Consider the following 12,573-nt stretch of genomic DNA (forward strand, 5'->3'; position numbering starts at 1 on the left):
CTTTCTTTCTTTCTTTCTTTCTTTCTTTCTTTCTTTCTTTCTTTCTTTCTTTCTTTCTTTCTTTTCAGAATTAAACTCTATTTTTATTATCTCACAAAACACAATACAGTTAGTTCAAGGAGGCTGAACACTTGCCCAGCTACCACCACTTCAAGCCTCGGTGAACATCTGTAGTTAGAACTCTTTCATGCCATTCTGAAGCAATGGAACATTAGAAATAAGGGTCCACACTTGCTCTACCAATTAATGCAGAGCCAATTTACATTTCTTCAGCTTGAATTTCTTGATTAGATTAAACCATCTGCAATTCTGCACTGCCGCAGTACTTCGTTGAAGCCCTCGCAGAGCTTGACATCACTCTGGTTCTAGGCACACTCCAGAAACTGCTTGATCTCAAGAGAGCAAGGCCCACGTGCTGGTCTAGCAGCTGGGTTCCCTGAGGCTCCTGGTAAGTGATGTCAGGCCTTGCGGGCTGAGCATTACCTCCTCCACTGAAGCCCCCAGGGATGGCGCGACCCAGGGTGTGCCCCTCTGCAGAGCCCACAGCCACACCAGCAGCAGTGGTTGCCATCTGGGCCATCAGGCCTGGCTGCCGGGGTGCAGCGGCAGGTGAGCCAACTGCAGATGGTGCAGCTGCTGCTGGAGGCTGAGCTGCAGGTGCTCTTCTAGGAGCAGCCCTCATCTGAGGGGCCCGGCTGGCCGGAGGGACCACCCGGGAAGTGCGGCTTCGGCTTCCGCGAGGCATCCTGCAAGCTAGTACCTTCAGTCTTCAGAGACGACAAACTGCCAAAAGGTCTCATTTCTATACTTCGACACATTCTTATTTTTTTTGTGTGTGCTTTTTGAGACAGAATCTCTTTGTAGTTCTAGCTTGACTGGAACTTCACATTTGAACCACGTTAATTTTGAACTTCTGAGTCTCCCTCCAAACTACTAAAATGACAGGTGTGAGCACCATGCTCAGCTAATTAAACATATTAAAACAAAGTATAATACAGACATATATATAGCAACTTCTTAAAGAATGGCAAAAAGAAAGTGAAAGTGACAGATTAGTTTTAAAATCTTTTAACTCTTGACAATAGAAAGTCTATCTACATCAAGATGTGTCACCACTTGGTTTTCTACTGGCCTAGTAAAAGTTAGCATTATATTTCTCAATGGCACATCATAGAATTTGCCCAGCTTATGCCCTATTGAGAACTCATTCTTATAATGAGGAAATTATTTTGTTCTTGGAGAGAGGTCACATTTAACGCTCTGATCTGGTCTCAAGCTGATCCTCTTGTTTCAGCTTTTCAAATGTTGGGATTACAGGTGTGAGTCACAACGAATGACTGAAGGAAATTCTGTATAAAAGCAGATTCAGTGACAGACTCTTTATTTGTCTATCACATGTGAGGTCCTTGAGTTCAATCCCTAGCCCTGTGTGTGTGGTGGTGGTGGTGGGGGGAGCATGACACAACTAATGTGGCCTCATTCCTCATCAACTATATAAACACATAAGCATTTAAAATGCATGTGAGGCTCTTCAAACCAAAATGAATTCAAAATGGGGAAGCAAAGGAAAAATCCACCAACATGACATTTAAATTCTAACATCAATTTCCCCTCCAAAACAGAAACAACATTTGTAAAACAAACATTTTTCCATCTTAAATCACATACTGACCTTCATATACTGATAGTGGAAGATTTCAATACCCTTCAATACCCATGCACAGGTCATTCAAACAGAGAACGATTGGAGCTAACATGCAATATAAACCAAATAGACCTCACATTTACAGACTACACCAACGAAACAGAAAAGACCTTCTTCTCAGCTCTATAACAGGGCCCAGGCTGTAGCACAACCGAATCCATGATGGAAGTGCCATTCAGGCCGTAAAACTCAGTACATAGACAACACCATTTGCCAAAAATAAAAACTGCCTTATCTATCAAAGTCCATAGCTATGGGAAAGTTTCTAGACGTATTAGCCTTGCTTTTTAGCTTCTGTAGTTTCACTTCTGGCTAACTGTTCTCATTAATGAAGTATGTGAACCCAGAACATGGTATTTGTGCTTAAGTGAGCATCCTGAGAAAGGCTGAGGCTACAATGGAATCCCAAACATGGACAGGTTAAGAAAGAGTTTCTACTGGCTTAAACCCATTTCCCAGCAGCCTTCTCTAGTGAACACCCCACAACATTTCTGGAGGTTGCACTGAGTTCTCAGAGACCAGACCTGGGTACCTGAGGCCCTTAAAGAGGGTGGGAGGAGAATGCAATGGGCAGGGGACTCCTAGGGGATATACAACCTCACTATTCCAGATCTCCAAGGCTCCCTTTGATCATTGGCTGCTATTGCTTCAGAAGAATCTGACACCTCCACCCCAAAAGGAAAAATTCAAAGGTCGCCTGTTGTGACATCTCTGGAAGCACAGGGGGCCTTCTGTTTGGACAGGTAGGGGAGGTTGGACACAGCAGCTCATCAGTGTCCTGGAACCATGTGAGATGTCACTGGATCCCTCTGTCTCTTCAAGTTTATGAATGTATGACGGCCATATTGGTTGTTTTTACTGTATGTCTGTCTCTCTGTGTATGTGTGTCTCTATGTTTTTCTATGTGTTTCTTTCAGTTTTGTTTTCTGTACTGACCAGTGGCTTTGGGTGGTGTGAAACTTTTCTCCACCTGGTTTAAGGCCTATGCTCCCTGCTGTTGGGGACCTGAATCCTACTGGCTCTGCCTGGTCACCCAGAGAAAACCAACCCACCAACCAACCAAGCAATCAATCAACCAACATCTACCCTTCCCACTCTAAGAGCAGAAGCACTTGCTTGCTTTGTTGCTTGGCTCCTGCTCACAGTCAGGGTTGGTCCCTGTGTGGAGGTGAGGAGGGCCAGCCTCTATTCCAGGCCCCACCTCTTTGCCATCTAAGCAGAATGCACACAGTCGGGGGGGGGGAACATTTCCCCCAGGTGACTATTCCCTCTCCTCTGTGCCTGCTCTAAGCAGTCCTAGGGAAGCAGAATTGTTTCCCTGGGCTGAGCCCAAAGGAGAAGAGAAAGTTCTACTACTCCTTTCTCTTTCACAATGAATGTCTCTTTTCAACCAGTGATCCCATAAAACCCATCATTCTCTGAAAAAAGTAAAAGCTCTGCCCATGGTTGGGCAGGGAAATTGCTGCTAGGCAACACAGCCTGGATAGAACAGACTATCCCTTCTATTCAACATTGACCAAGGAGACTTTAAACTACTACTTTAAACTCCCTAACTACTTTTTAGATAGATTAAAGACAGCTGCTAGAATGATTTCCTTTTGTCACCCAATTGGCCCCAGATATTAGAAAAAAAAAATAAAAAGATTAAAGAGTTTTTTAAAAAAAGATTAAAGTGGGTCCCAGTTGCTGGAGCTACCCCAAAAGATGTTTAAAAACAAAAAACTGATTATGGGACATGAACTGAAAGCCACTGTCATCTTCTGATAATGAGACATGGGAAGACTTAATGGTACCCAGAAAAACTTTGGTATCTTACCCTCTGCCAGAAGAATATCTCCTAGTTAAAAGATCTGCCTTTATTCAAAAGATTAAAAAAAAAAAAAAAAAAACAAAACCAATGGCCCTGGAAATAAAAGGGTAAATTGCAGTCCATATTGCCTGACTTGAAGAAACAGGCATGCTAGTGCCTTGTAGTCACCCTAGAATATGCCTGTAATACCTATGAAGAAACCTGGAACCTCTGAGTTTCTTAAATCTGAGTCTTCCAGAAAAAACAAAAACAAACAAACAAAAAAAAAACAATGTCTTAAACCCAAAATATACATTCTTTACCCTGCCACTGGCAGAAATGAGTCAACCCATCTTTGTGCTTTTAAATGGGCAGGCCTGGAAGGTTACAATGGGCAAATCAGGGTTGTCCTAAGATTTAAGATACTAAATGCAGAGTTCCTGCTCTTCCTTCAGAGGTTTCCTGGGAAAACAGAGTATAAAAGGGACCACTACACTAAGGGACTCTACAAGATTTATAGACCTTGGGCTACAAAATGTTGGCTAAGAAAGCCCAATTTATAGAAGGCTACCTATCTTCACAACAAGATAGAGGGAGGCAAAAGGAGCCTCTCAGGGTAGGATTGCTGTGATCCTTCTGATACCAAATCCAAAGACAAAGACAGGATCAAGAGTTCCTAAGTACAGCTGGATACTGCTGCCTCGGGATGCCAGAGTTTGTGGAAACAGCAAGGTCTCTACATACCAGCACAAAAAAGGGTACCGAGCCCTTAATCTAGACTGAGACTAAACAATGGCATTTGAAGCCTTAAAATCAACGCTGACTTTCTGTTCCAGGCCCAGCACTTTCATTGCCTCAAAAACTTTTCATCTCTTTGCCCACAAAACAAAAGACAAAATAGGTTTTAACCCAAACGTTGGGGCCATAGGAATGCCACATGACATACCTGTCTAAATGACTGGGCCCTGCAGCACTGGATAGCCCAACTGTCTCTAGCAGCTCCAAGTTTAATGGAAAACTCTAGGTCTAGATCATATACTCACAGCACCACATGATATAGGTAAAGCCATCCACAAACAAGTGCCCAAACACTGGCTGTCTAATGCCTCTGTGACTCAGGCCCAGGCCATATCATTAAGCCCCCTCCAGTCTGGTTAGAGAAACCCACTGCCAACAACTACACTATCCTATGACGCGGATGTTAGTCCATTTCTGTCAGGAGATGAAAGATGAAACCAGGTACTGTGCTGTTTGTGAAAGAAAAAAAGATCAACAGAATGTAAGAGAAAACTTAAAAAAAAAAAAAATCACAATTAATATTGGGTCAATACTGACACATGAGGCCAGGAAACCCAGGAAGCCTGGCCTTACTAACACACGTGACTGGACCACCACGGCATATACATGCAAATAAGTGTTAATAACACAGACTTTCCACCCGCACAGAATTGCTGCAGGCGGATCCGACCCGAATGTCAAGGCCAAATGCAGAACTCCTAGAAGACACGAGAGAAAGTAGAGCCCCGAGAGTCAGCAAACCTGCGGTGCTTGACAATGAAAGCAGCTGAAGTGCGCTCACTAAATAGTGACGTCACAACAAGGCTAATTCACACAAAGGCTCTGCTACCCTGGCTCTACACAGGCACGGCCAGGGGGCCGAAGTCCTTCAGAGGTGCCGCTTCCACCGGGAAGTGCAGGAAACCTCAAATGAACAAACGGTACTACATCAAACACGGGGTCTCGCCGCGGGTGCCCGACCCGGGACGAACCCACTCGGGCTCCCGCGGCTCCTCCCCGCGTGGGGACGGCGGCCCCGCTCACCATGGCGCGGACTCCCAGCTCGCCCCGCTCTCCTCGGCTCCCGGCAGCGGCTCTCAGTACAGCACGCAGAACCAAAGGAGGCTCCCTCAGTCCCTCAGCCGAGCCTGGATCATGGCGGACCGGAAGCGCCCTCCCCATTCTGACTGGCGGGTCTGTCTGGAGGCTCTGCTTGGCCAGTGAGATCTGGGTGGCAGGAGCAGCTCCCTTAGGGACAGAGTGCTGTGAAGGGACACAGCGCGGTGGTTCCCTGCCCCGGCTTCCACCTTAGGCACAGAACTGTCCCAGACCTGAGGAGACTGGCATTGCAGTAGGACTTGGGCCTGTACTGAAAAGTCATACTGCACTGTTCCTGGACTCAGTAGGCACCACTTCTCCGTGTAGGCAATGGGTCTCTTGAATACAAACATCATTAAACAATGATCCCCCTGCCTTGCAGCTGAAAGGTCGCTCAGCCCATCTGGTCAAATAAAAAAACAAAAAACAAAAAACACCTGATTGACATTCACCAGACCTCAGCAATTCCAGAAAGGCACATCCAGGATTGCTCAAATCTCTCTTCAATGCACTTTGGTGGCAAAAACATTAACTCTTTTCCAGCTTTCTGTGGTGGTACTGGCCTGTTATGCCAGCATCTGAAAGGGGAAAGCAGGATATCAAAAGTTTAATCCTGGTGTACAGAATGAGTTTCGTGACATCCAGAAACAAACAAACAAACAAACCAAAAACCAAAACCAACCTAACCAGGAAAGCAACTTGGTCTATGATACCAAACACCAACAATTAGGGCCCTGAAAGTGGAGGTGGCCAGGGTGAGGGTCTGGGATGAGAAGACAGAGATAAAAGTTTGGGATCAGTATGTCTTGCATAACCTGATGGCTCCTGTTCAGCAAGTTTATTAAGATGTACAGCTCTGATACACTAGTTATAGGTGAAGAATGAGACAGTCAGAAGAAAGATAATTTAGCAAAGTTGGCAGAAGAGCACACAGTAGCTATGAGATTAATAGGTACAGCCTCTCAGGGGAAAAAAAAGCTTGGTTCCTTTGACTCCTTCAAGATGCTTGTTCAAGCACCAGACCAGTACTTCCCAAATCTGCCCATGGAGAGAAAAGTAATGTTCTCTTGGTGATTAAAGGAATTTGAGAATTTCTTGGGTAGGTCTGGCTTCTAAAAAGCTTACATCTACCTAAACAAACAACAATATATGAAAATGGGAACAAAAAAAAAAAATCAATGCATGGAAAGATAGGACTTAGAAAAAGACTAGAAGAGATTGAAGATAAAATCCACATAGTAGAGAAGAAAAATATTAATGGTACCAAAAGTGCATTTTTAAAAACCATAATTGAAACACCTTTAGTTAAATTACTTCTTAAATGAACAAACTCATATTGCTAATCTTCCATATGAATTTGGAGCTGAGTGCGGTGGTAAAGTTCTAAAATCCCACTACATGGAAGGATGAAGCGGGAACATCAAAAGTTTAAGACCTCATATGATTCTAGACTGTGTTAACAAAATATTTGGGGAACTTAACCAGATCCTGCCTCCAAATATTTTTTTCTTTAAAGCTCAGTGGACAGATGCTGGCGATATATGGGTGGCTCAAAAATGGGTACCTAGTATTCCCTACCCCAAAATGAAAATAGAGCAACAACCACTATACTGAAATAGGTGGCTTAGAAGGGAGTGCTATTGGAAGCTGGAAAGAAGGCTCAGCAGTTAAGAACACTGGCTGCTTTTCTAGAGGTCCTGAGTTCAAGTCCCAGCAACCAGATGGTGGCTCCCAACCATCTATAGTGAGATCTTGTGCTCGTCTCTGGCGTGCGGGTGTACATGCAGACAGAACACTATGCATAATAAATAAATATATCTTAAAAAAAAAAAAAGAAGAAGGGAGTGCTATGAGAGGAACCAACTAGTTGCCTGAATTCTTGACAGTAAGTCTGAGGGCCTGAGGTCTATACCCAGGAGAGTAGCCACTCTTTCAACTTGTGCTCTGACCTTCACGTATTCACTGTGGCATGTATCTTCACACACTTCTCAATGGCACAAATACAGAAATTGTAAAAAGGCAACAATATGAAAAATAAAATAAAACCACCCCCCCCTCCAATCCAGTAAAATAGCTAGCTACCTGCTTCTGGGTTGCCTAGTAATCTGTGATGTCATCATGTGCCCCCACCATGTGTGTGGCAGATGCACCTGGCAGACGCAGTTATGCTGGGCAGGAGCTATAAATGGATCCCTGCCTCTTACCTCTCTCTTTTGCTCTCTCCCTCTTTCCTGCTCTCTCCCCTTTCTCTGTCAGGGCATCCCCTTCCCCCACCATGTCTCTCTCTCTTTCCCTTTCTTTCTCTACCTCCATCCAATAAATATCTTTCATACCAGATCTTTCATATGTGTGTCATCATTTTAAAAATAATAACATATCCAGTCTAACCAGGTCAAATTTGAATCACTTGATTGATATTCACCAGGCAGCAGCAATTAAAAAAAAAAAGAAGCTTATCTAGGATTGCTCACACTTCTCTTAGCTGAACCTTGGTAGTCAAAATAATAACGCTTTCCCAAACTTCTGTGATACCATTGTCCAGTCATGCCAGCATTAGGGGAGGTGGCAGCAGGACATCACAGTTTAAGCCGGTCTACATAGTAAGTTCCAGGACAAGCCAGAGATACAGAAACACTCTCTCTAAAAACCAAATACATACATTTGTTTAAATCAGCTTAGTCTATGATGCCCAATGCCAATAATTAGTGTCCCCACAATGGGAGATCATGAGGGCAAAAAAGGCCTGGGATGAGAAGACACAGATAGAATGTTTGACATCAGAATGTCTTGTATAAGCTGATGGCTCCTGTTCAGCAAGTTTATTAAGGTGTACAGCTCTGATGCACTATTTGAGGTTGGAGAATGAAACAGTCATTAGAAAGATAATTTAGCAATGTTGGCAAGAAGAGCACAGGATCTTTCAGAGTTAGTACACAGTGGCCATGAGACTAATAACCTAATAACTAATGAGATGGACTCTTATGCTGAAGAGCCTGGTTCCCCTGACTCTTTCAAGATTCTCCTCCAGCACAAAATGTTTGCCTTGGGCAGCACAAAAATGTAGTTTTCTTTTGGAGCTCTCATCAGGGTCTCTGAGAAAGCCTTTGATAGGCCTGGCTACCAGAAGGCCCACCTCCAACCTAAACAAACAAACAATTTGAAAATGGTAACAGGAGTTTCATATAGAAAGGCAGGACTTAGAAAGAAAGACTAGTATGGGTTGGAGAGGCAATCCACATAATGGGGAATAAGAAAATATTAATAACACTAAAACTTGATTTTTAAAAACTACAATTCATGTACCATCAGCTATGTTACAAAAAAAAAAAAAAAAAAAAAAAAAAAAAAAAAAAAAAAAAAAAAAAAGAACACAAACTCAAATTGCTAATTTCCTATATAAATTTTGACCTGAGAGTGATGGTACAGCCCTGGAATCCCACCGGCTACAGACTGAGTTGACAAAATACTTAGGAATGTAACCATACTCTGCCTCAAAATAATCTTCGGTATAAGGCTCAGTGAACAAATGCTTGTGAAGCATGGGTGGATGCTTGAGTGAGTACCTCTACAGCAAAAAATGAAAATGGAGCAACTACAACCAATCTTACTGAAATAGGTAGATTATAAAAGAGTGCTGTAACTGGTGCCAGCTCGGCTGAGTGAGTAAAAGTGCCCTGAGAGTGATACCCAGGAAAGAACATGTCTCTCTCATTTGTAATCTTACCTTCACACATGTACTGTGCTTTGTTTGTTCATACACATCTCAGTAGCCCAAATTCAGAATTAAACAAACAAACAACTGAAAAGAATATGGTAGGGGCTGGAGAGATGGCTTAGAGGTTAAGAGCACTGGCTGTTCTTCCAAAGGTCCTGAGTTCAATTCCCAGCAACCACATGGTGGCTCATCACCATCTATAGTGATATCTGGTGCCCTCTTCTGGTTAGCAGGCACACATATAGGCAGAATACTATATACATAATAAATAAATAAACCTTTTTTTCTTTAAAAAAGAATATGAGAAACAAAATACCAAAACAACAACAAAATCCAGCAACACAGCTAGATGTGTGAGTACAACCATTGACCAAAATATAACTTCCTTTACCACATTGCCAGGATGACAATAGGAATCAAAGCATTCACAGTGAACTTCCTACCAAGTTTTCAACTTATCCCTGTACAGCTTTCTTACGGTGAAATAGAAACAAATGCAGTTTTCTATGAAAATTCTTATTTTCTAGGTATTTCTTTTGGATTAAACAAGTAACCCTTGCCTGAGTTTGCAAAGAAAAGATAAACAAAGAAATACATAAAGCAAAGACATTTTTAATACAGTGAGTAAGAATCATGAATACAGGCCTGTCAAATCAGTTCCTCTACAGTATGCACCCAGATATTTATTTTTTATATTGCAGGAGACCAAAGTCGAGAGATTTTTAAATTCTTTCAAAGGAAATTTTGGAGTTTTACAGACAATTTAAATTAAGAAATTAGATATTTTTAAAGGAACAGCTTTTAAAATATTTAAATGTATAAGCCATAGGACACAGCTTAACAGCTAGTATCTACTTACAGCTAAGTACACACCATGTTTATCTTTCCGGGTCTGGGGTACCTCACCTATGATGATTTTTTTTTCTAGTTCTATCTATTTGCCTGCAAATTTCATGATGTTATTTTTTAATAACTGCGTAATGGTCCAATAGCACATTACATTTATTCGTTCTTTGGTTGAGGGTCATCTAGATCCTTTCCAGTTTCTGGCTATTATGATTAAAGCCACTATGAACATAGTTAAAAAAGTATCTTTTTGGTAGAAGGGGACATCTTTTGGGTATATACCCATTTCCAGTTTTCTGAAGACATGCCATCATGCCATCTTGATTTCCATATGGTTCTACAATGTTGCAGTCCCACCAGCAAAGGACTGTTGCCTCGCTCCACCTCCTCACCAGCATGAATTGTCCTTTGTGTTATTTATATTAACTAATGTGACAGGTACAAGATGGAATCTCAAAGTAGTTTTGATTTGCATTTCCCTGATGGCTAAAGATATTGAGCATTTATTTAGGTTTTTCTTGGCCATTTGAAATTCCTCTATTGAAAATCCTCTATTTAGATCTATACCCAATCTTTTATTGGGATTATTTGGTTTGTTAATGTCTAGTTTCTTGAACTCTTTAAATATTTTGAATATTGGCTCTCTATTAGAAGTGTAGTTGGTGAAATCATTTTCCATTCTGTAGACTGCCACTTTTTCCTATTGATGGTGTCTTACAGAAGCTTTTCAGGGTTATGAGGTCCCATTCATTAATTGTTGATTTTAGTGCCTGAGCCATCAGTTCTTTCCAGGAAACTGTCACCTGTGCCAATGTGTTCAAGGCTACTCCCCACTTTATCTCCTATCAGATTCAGTGTGTTGAGATCTTCAATCCACTTAGACTTTGTATGGGGTGATAAATTTGAAGCTATTTGCATTTGTCTACATGCAGACATCCAGTTGGACCAGCAATATTTGTTCAAGATGCTTACTCTTTTCACTGTGTCTTCTTTTTCCTTCTTTATAAAAAATTGGATTTCACAGGAATGTGGATTTATATCTGGGTTTTTGATTCAATGCCATTGATCAATGTATCTATTTTTATGCCAATACAGTCTTTTTTTCTTTTCTTTTCTTTCTTTCCTTTTTTTTTTTTTTTTTTTTTAACTTTACTTCTGTAGTGTGGTTTGAAATTAAGGAACTCCAGGAGTTCTTTTCTTGTTCAGGATTGTTTTAGCTATTTTGTATTTTTTGTTTTCCCAAATGAAGTTGAGTATTGTTCATTCAAGGTCTGTAAAGAATTGTTCTGGGGCTAGAGAGATGGCTCAGAGGTTAGCACTGGCTAGTCTTTCAGAGGTCATGAGTTCAATTCCGAGAAACCACATGGTGGCTCACAACCATCTATAATGAGATCTGGCGCCCTCTTTTGGCCTGCAGGTCTACATGCAGACAGAACATTATATACATAACAAATAAATAAATCTTAAAAAAATGTGCTGAAAGTTTGATGAAGATTGCATTGAATCTATAGATGGCCAAAGGCTGAAATATTGGCCAAGTCCAGGAAGAACAGGCTGTTTTGAAGCTGTCCAGGGTCTGTGAGAACGTCTGTGGCTGGGAGTGAAAGTGCAGGTCTGGCTTGACACAGCTGTGAGGCTAGACTGGAGCACTGTGGTTGCTGTTTTGGCGATGTCTTGGATGTACGGAACATCTGGGTCTGGCAGGACATGGGAACATATATATAGGCAGAAGACAAAGTTAAGTAGGTCACACAGAAAATTACTTCTAGGTGTACATCTGAAACTTTTGGGAGAACGAGCTGAGAGGGAAGGTTTAGATTAAAGAAGAGAAGATTGAACATAGGGAAACTCCGTTTACCCAAAGGAACCTTCATTTACCCGATAGCTGATATTAATTAAAAAGGTTTGTTTTGGATCTGTCATCTAGGGAATACTGAGTCCAAATTTGGTTGCAAAAGCATGTAAGCTTAGAGGCCCTTAAAGCAGGCACTAGGTATATGAATCTGAAATCATCTAGGAGACACTCCAAAGGAGAGCCTCCAGGTACAGTGGAAGACATGATTCCCATGGGTGAAGAGAAAAAAGCAAATCAGACTTTGGGGTGTCCCCACAAAGTACTGGAGAACCAGAGGTATGGAGGCACAAGCTGGCAAAGAAGGTCATCACAAGCAGTACCAGGGGCCACAGGGATGACTCCCCCAGGACAAGGCCTCACCTAATACTAGGATTTTCCAACGTGTGAGAAAAGGAAAGCCAAGAGATCGTATTGGAAAAAAGAAAAAGATTATTCACCCAAGGGAAGGTGCCTGTAGTTAGTGTTGGTGAGAGGCATTAACAGTAGTCGCTGCCTCTGTTCCCCAGTGAATGAGAGGTGCCAGCATTCTCTCGGACAAGGGGAAGCATTTATGCCAACAAGAAGGGAAGACTCACCAATCAGCCTGTATTGGTACAGGAATGTAGCAATCACATAGTTGGGGGAGGGAAGTCCCCAAACCGGGGGAAAGGGCGTGGGTGGGATGGGGTTGAGGGGAGAATCTCACCTTTTGAGATAGACAATAGGTGTATACTTATCTGGAGCCCAATTGACCTGGATTCTGGTGGATTTTTGCAGCCTACAAGAGTTAATGAAGTAGAGCTGTAGTG

The 12,573-nt window shown here is 42.2% G+C and overlaps 2 pseudogenes; both read right to left on the minus strand.

Moving 5' to 3' along the window:
* The window catches only part of LOC129684587 (zinc finger protein 14-like), a 77,625-nt pseudogene extending 72,216 nt beyond the window's left edge, over window positions 1–5,409 (minus strand).
* Window positions 58–785, minus strand: LOC129684583 (coiled-coil-helix-coiled-coil-helix domain-containing protein 2-like; annotated as a pseudogene).
* Window positions 5,410–12,573: the final 7,164 nt, after the last annotated feature.

Source organism: Psammomys obesus, unplaced genomic scaffold (genome assembly GCF_907164565.1).
Source record: "Psammomys obesus unplaced genomic scaffold, mPsaObe1.curated_primary_1811, whole genome shotgun sequence".
NCBI lineage: Eukaryota > Metazoa > Chordata > Mammalia > Rodentia > Muridae > Psammomys > Psammomys obesus.